This window comes from Zingiber officinale, chromosome 8A, assembly GCF_018446385.1.
Source record: "Zingiber officinale cultivar Zhangliang chromosome 8A, Zo_v1.1, whole genome shotgun sequence".
Taxonomy (NCBI): Eukaryota; Viridiplantae; Streptophyta; class Magnoliopsida; order Zingiberales; family Zingiberaceae; genus Zingiber; species Zingiber officinale.
The window spans coordinates 22046864-22053577 of NC_056000.1; the positions used below are offsets into that span (position 1 = coordinate 22046864).

General features: G+C 33.8%; 1 long non-coding RNA gene and 1 other non-coding gene across 2 annotated transcripts; one reads left to right on the plus strand and one right to left on the minus strand.

Annotated features, from left to right (window-relative positions):
• Window positions 1–669: 669 nt before the first annotated feature.
• Window positions 670–754, plus strand: TRNAM-CAU. The gene is given in 2 exon segments: window positions 670–707; window positions 719–754. It is a non-coding gene; the product is annotated as a tRNA-Met (tRNA).
• Window positions 755–3383: 2629 nt separating this feature from the next.
• Window positions 3384–5532, minus strand: LOC122011456. Its single transcript, XR_006119949.1, has 6 exons — window positions 5445–5532; window positions 4565–4626; window positions 4376–4441; window positions 4238–4305; window positions 4071–4104; window positions 3384–3599 (listed from the first exon to the last, which is right to left on the minus strand). It is a non-coding gene; the product is annotated as an uncharacterized LOC122011456 (long non-coding RNA).
• Window positions 5533–6714: the final 1182 nt, after the last annotated feature.

Genomic DNA, 6714 nt, shown 5'->3' on the forward strand with positions numbered 1-6714 from the left:
CTGTGATTCACAGAAGACGAAATAAAATTACAGGTTTTAATATTGATGGTCTTTGGTATAATGATGAAGAGAATTTGAAAAATGAGGCGTTGGATTTCTTCAAAAATTGTTCCAATCAAATGATCAATGTAATCCAAACAATCTTGCTCTTCATTATATTCCTAAAATCGATCATGCAAGAACTCTATAAATAACTTCTTAGTCCAGTTTCTTTCAAAGAGGTCAGCGATGCTATTTTTAGTATAGCTCCATATGAAGCACCAGATTCGGATGATTTTAAGCAGTGTTTTTTAGGTATTATTTGCATATAGTTGCTAAAGATGTTTAAGACTATTGACAAAGCCTTGTATTGAGCATGATCTTTCAGAAACACTCATTGTTTTAATTCTAAAGGTTGTTGATCCAATGAGCCTAAAAAGTCTTAGATCAATTAGTCTTTATAATATCTTGCTCAGTCTAATTTCTAAAATCTTGTTCATCTTATTCGGCCTTGATTGCCTTGCTTGGACAAGTCTACTGTTGTCCACACTTTGTAAGTTAACCTTTGGAAACCATTGATTTGTTAAGAAACCATCGTTTGTCCCACTTTCGGAGGTCTCTTAGCCAAACACCTTAAAGTTGGAGATATCCCATAAATTAAAATTAAATTTTAATGAAAAAGTATAGCATGGGGTGGTGGCGCAGTTGGCTAGCTCGTAGGTCTCATAGCTTCTGAGTGATCCTGAGGTCGAGAGTTCGAGCCTCTCTCACCCCATTTTTCATTTTTTAAATAAATTAATTTCTTAATGCGCTGAAAATCTGGATATATTTTTAAGTTTAAATTCAAAGGTAAATTGTTAGTGAAGTTAAGGATTAATATATTTTGAGTTCTATCTGTATATATGGTGGTATACAACCCGTGGCATACATAATTTTATTGACAAACAAATAAAATTTACATTTGGTGCGAGAGGTGTCCAATTGGTGTGCCCCTTTTTCTTGTTTTTAGCTATTTTAATTGTGATGTTATTTATACAACCATAGTCAGAGAGTTAAACAAAGCCAATTATCTTAATTAATAATGGTAAGAATTATGAAGATGAAAGCGTATCTCTTTACTTTCATCTTCTTTCTTTATGAATAATTTTTCATCTTCCTTCTTTATAAGCGATATTATTATCGCTTGTCTTTATAGAAGAGACGTCTAAGGAATCGAAAGAGAAGGAAGGCGTGAGCAAGTAATCGGTAAAGAAGAATATACCTTAGTGAGATTTGGTTTGTAAATCTTGAAGAGTCTTTCGATTCGTTCGTTATCATTCTTCCGACAATAAACGAAGATCGAGATCTATTATGGAAGATTACTACGAGTTTTACAGATTTCATATTTCTGTATTTCATGTTTCAAAAACAACAATGACATTAGAGCGATAACAATTTTGAAAGCATGAAATTGGAAGAATAGAATTGAGAAACGACTGTTGCGATTTCTGCTCAAGCAGCAGATCTATATAACGTCGGAAAATTGCAACAGTATTGTGATTTCCAATTCACAGTTGCGCACTAGCAAGTGTGTTGTGGGCCTGCGACTGAGCCAAAGACCAGAACCTGCATTTGTCACGGTAGAGAAGGTCGTGGCTACATCATTCAGATACGTGTGTTTCGCGCGTCAGCAACCACATCGGGCGGCTAGCGTTCAGCTTCTGTGGTCGTAGAGTGCCAACGACAACATTGGGAGGCCGATAATTGATAGTCACAGCAATCGCGTTTGTCACGATAAAGAAGTCGCAACAGTGAAATCACGAAAAATGAGGAAAGGAGAATACTAAGTCAGTCAAAATTACTCTATGAGAAAAGTTTTTATTTTGAAAAATCAAAAAGAGAAGAAAAATCGAGAAAGCATGAAAAGTTTTCTCATGCGAAAACAAGGTTCTTTTAAAAATTAGTTTTTTTTCTCTTCTAACTGGTTTAGTTGAAACCACTTTTGTTTAAATTAGTTTTGGTCCAAGCAAATTCAGTTTGATGTAATTAACTAGACCAGTTTGGTCCAAACCAAAAGCGATCCAACTAGAATTAATCAAATAAGCTTTGATTTGATCAATTAGTTTGAGTTAGACTTAAATAGGCTTAGATTAAATATAACAATTGAACATCCCAATTAGATTAGTTCATAAAGGACTTAGGATCTATTTTCCAATCGACATATCTAATGTATTAGTCAACTGAAACTCCTCCAGTATAGAAAATTTATTTTTTTTTTCATTTTCTATTTTTTTTCCTATTTGCTTATGTATTATGTATATACTTGTTCCATGCATATGTGAAAATTGAATTTGACCAATTTTATTACTAGTTTGTCGATTTTGTATTGACATTATTATTTTCAATTCCAGATATCACAGATAATATATACGATGATTAGTTGCAATATATGACAATATGAGCTCTAGGAGGAAATTAAGGGGATTGATTATAACTCGATTCATGGAGTCAGACGACTTATTGGTTGGCTCGATCGGCTATTCTGAAAACTTGAACGAGAAGTGTTTCTAGTTCAAGATAAACACAAAAGATAGGTTCTAGTCCAGTCACTGTCGAGGCATCACTACAAAAAATAAAGGTTTCTGGGACAAATTTTGGGACGAATTTGAAAAAAAAATTCGTTGCAAAATATTTAGGGACAAAATTTGGGACGAAAATATTTTCGTCCCAAAATTAATGATGCCAACTTTTGGAACAAATATTTGTTCGTTGGAAATTTGGCAACGAATTTGGGGACAAAATTGGCGATGAATAATATTTTCGTCCCCAAATTCGTTGCCAATTTTGCAACAAAAAACTCTATTTGTCCCAAAATACTATACAATTTTGCAACGAAAATTTATTTTGTTGCAAACTTAGCAACGAATTTGGGGACGAATTCGGGGATGAATTTAATTCTGTTGCCAAATCTGTCCCAAATTTGGCAACAAATTATATTTTCGTTGCCAAATTTGTTGCTAATTTTCATGACACATTGCAACGAATATTATTTTTGTTGCAAAATTTACAATGAATTTAGCAAAAATACTAAATTTAAAAAAAATATTTTTATTCCCAAATTATCAATGGATAAATTTGGGACGAATCCGCATATTCGTCCCAGAATCTGGGACGAAATTTGGAACAAAAATATTTTTATTACAAAATTATCAATGGATAAGTTTGGAATAAATTATTTTCGTTGCCAAATTCGTTCCTAAATTTAAAAAAAAAAATCCAGCAACTATACATTTCTACAATAAATTCAAATAAAATATATATAACAAATTCAAATAACAAAATATAGACTTTCAACACATCCTAATTAACAATATCACAAATAACACAATATATACATTCAACACATCCTATTTCAGATACATATATTAATAATTGAAATCAAATCACAATACAACAAATTCAAAGTTCTCAACATCTTCTTCAAACGACTCCAAAATATTATACAAGTTCAACACTCAAATATTTATAAAGTCTAATAATCCAAGAAGTTAAACAAGGAGTTAAATTTTAAAAAAAACTAAGATACATCAACTCATCTTCTTTCTCCACAAAAGCTTTCATCTCCATCAACTCTTCTCTTCCTGCATACAAACAAACGAATAAACCAGATCATGTGTAACCAGAAAGATAATAACTTAAATTCTAACAATCTCACAATTCTAACAGTTTCATTTGTATCAAATTGTTATGATATACCATATTTCACCTTATCAAACAAGTTTTACAAATATTATATTTTATCAAACATAGAGAGAATGAGATGTATTCTTAAAATTCCTATAATATGAAAATGTCTGAAATGAAAAAAGCACAAACTAATATATGAGCAATTAGTTGATACTAGTCTAGACTAAGTACTCATAGTTACTTGGTTGTTAGGCAAACTCTAATCATAATTTGGAATTTGAAGTAATAATGCAGTAATATCAAATTTCAACAAATATATAAAAAGATACCTTTATTTAACTTTTCAAATATAACTAATTTAAAAATATATAAATATAATTAAAAGTCTAACATGTTCAACTACGAGTGTGTTATTTAATACTTACTTTTTTCTCCGATACATATTTCGCCTCACCAATCCTGTTAAAAACAAATTAACAATATTAAATAAAATAAAAATTAGAAAAGTTAACATGGCATGGTTTAATGTATAAAACACTAATTATGAGACACATAATCATCAGACATAATTAAAATCATGAAATAGCATCACCAGCATCATCGTTATCATCGTCGCCATCATCATCATCGTCACGCGGAGGAATCTGACTTAGAGCGGAACTAAAAATTCCAATATAAGATAAAGTAAATTGCAAATTTGATTCATAAAAAGGAACTTTCAAAAACTTACCATTTTTCTTCAAATAGCTTGTAGAACAAGAGGGGAAAAAAAATATTAGATGTCACCTCTAATGACCTGTAGGAACAAATACAATGTATTAACTGATAAAATAAATAAAATTATAACTGAGACAGTATATAAAAAACTCAGTGAGATATAAGTTTGGTAAGTTTGCATATTAAAGATAGGCTAGAATACCACGGGGAAGATCTACAAAAGTGCTTTATGATACGAGTGTCTCCAACTACACCGAGCGAGACCTGCACAAACAAAATTACAAATTTAGTCAATACCTTAACATGATAAATCATTTGTACTTTTTTCACTAGCATTTTAGTCTCTCTAAACTTTGTTCTTTTAGTAGCTATAAATGTTTTTTTTTTTGGCCATGAATGATGATCAATTTCAGTAGACGACTCTTGTTGATAAGCCGAACCCACAAAATCAAGCCAACTATCATTCTACTTAGGAGATAAGATGAGAAATCAGAGGCGTAATTTGATGGAAAGCACAAATTCAATGCATGAATAAATTACTGAGACTTAGCAAGTCCAAATTCTTACCGTTCAAAGAAATAACATAAAATGTTGACCTAAAATGAGTTGATTGAATCAAGGTTACAAAATCAATCATCATTGTAACTGGATAAGCATACAAACAGCGGATAAGTACTGTATCGGAATTTAAACCACCGGAGCAGCCCCGTCCAGGAGCAGCCACACGCTGCCAGGTGCGGCCACGAGCGGCCAAGCACGACGACGGGCATCTCGATGGCGTGGGCTCGCACCTCGCCCCAGAGGCCATCAGTGGCCGCGACGAACCGGAAACCGGCCGCGGCCGCCTCCACCGCCACGTTCGCCGCCGCGGAAAGGGGAGCTCCAGGACCTTGCCGAAGACGTGCGGCAGGCGGCGGAGCTTCTGCTGCCGTCCGAGCACGGCGGCGGCGGAGGCCGCTGGGTCACGACGCAGCGGCGTGATGCCGCTGCCCCGGAGCCGGAAGGACGCTCATACCCCGCACGGCCAAGCGTGGCCGGCACGGCGCCGCGCACAGATGAGAGGGAGATGGGAGAGGGATTACCTGCGCCGCTGCAGGAGAAGGATTCCGCCACCGCTGGAGAAGGATTCAGCCGCCGCTGCGAGAAGGAGATCGGGTAAAGAGCATATGTGGGATTAAGGGATATAGGGTTTTTTAGAAACAAAAATATTTTGTTGCCATTTTTGTCCCTACTTTTGGGACGAATTTCTGGATTCGTCCCAAATTTTGGGACGAATCCAGGATTCGTCCCAGATTTAAGAAAATTAAAAAATAAAAAAAATTAATCGGAGGACTAAATATGGACCTAGAGATGTCGGAATTTCACGAAACAAGTTTCTATGGATTCCTAATTTTTTCCTAATCTCAAAAATATCCTTATCCATAATTTTAACATATTATATTGACTGTGGTGAATTTTTTATTAAGCATTAGGTTATATTCGTGTTAAAAAATCACCACACTCAATATATTAGGTTAAAATTCAGAATTAGTATATTTTTATGATCAGGAAAAAATTATGAACGCATAGAAACTTATTTCATTAAATTCCGAAATTTCTAGGTCCATATTTAGGCCTTCCAAATGATATTTATTTTATTTTTTCATTTTTTTAATTCTGGGACGAATCCTGGATTCGTCCCAGATTTTGGGACGAATTCTTGGATTCGTCCCAGATTTGGGGACGAATTCCAGGATTCGTCCCAACTTTTGGGACGAATCCAAGATTCGTCCCAGATTTAAGAAAATTAAAAAATAAAAGAAAAATTAATCAGAGACACTAAATATGAACCTAGAGATGTCGGAATTTCATGAAAAAAATTTCTATGGATTTCTAATTTTTTCCTAATCTCAAAAATATCCTTATCCATAATTTTAACATATTATATTGACTGTGGTGAATTTTTTATTAATCATTAGGTCATATTCGTGTTAAAAAATCACCACACTCAATATATTAGGTTAAAATTCAGGATTAAGATATTTTTATGATCAGGAGAAAATTATGAACGCATAGAAAGATATTTCATTAAATTTCGAGATTTCTAAGTCCATATTTAGGCCTTCCGAATGATATTTATTTTATTTTTTCATTTTTTTAATTCTGGGACGAATCCTGGGTTCGTCCCAGATTTTGGGATGAATTCCTGGATTCGTCCCAGATTTGGGGACGAATTCCAGGATTTGTCCCAGATTTTGGGACAAATCCAGGATTCGTCCCAAATTTAAAAAAATTAAAAAATTAAAGAAAAATTAATCGAAGGCACTAAATATAGACCTAGAGATGTCGAAATTTCATGAAATAAGTTTCTAT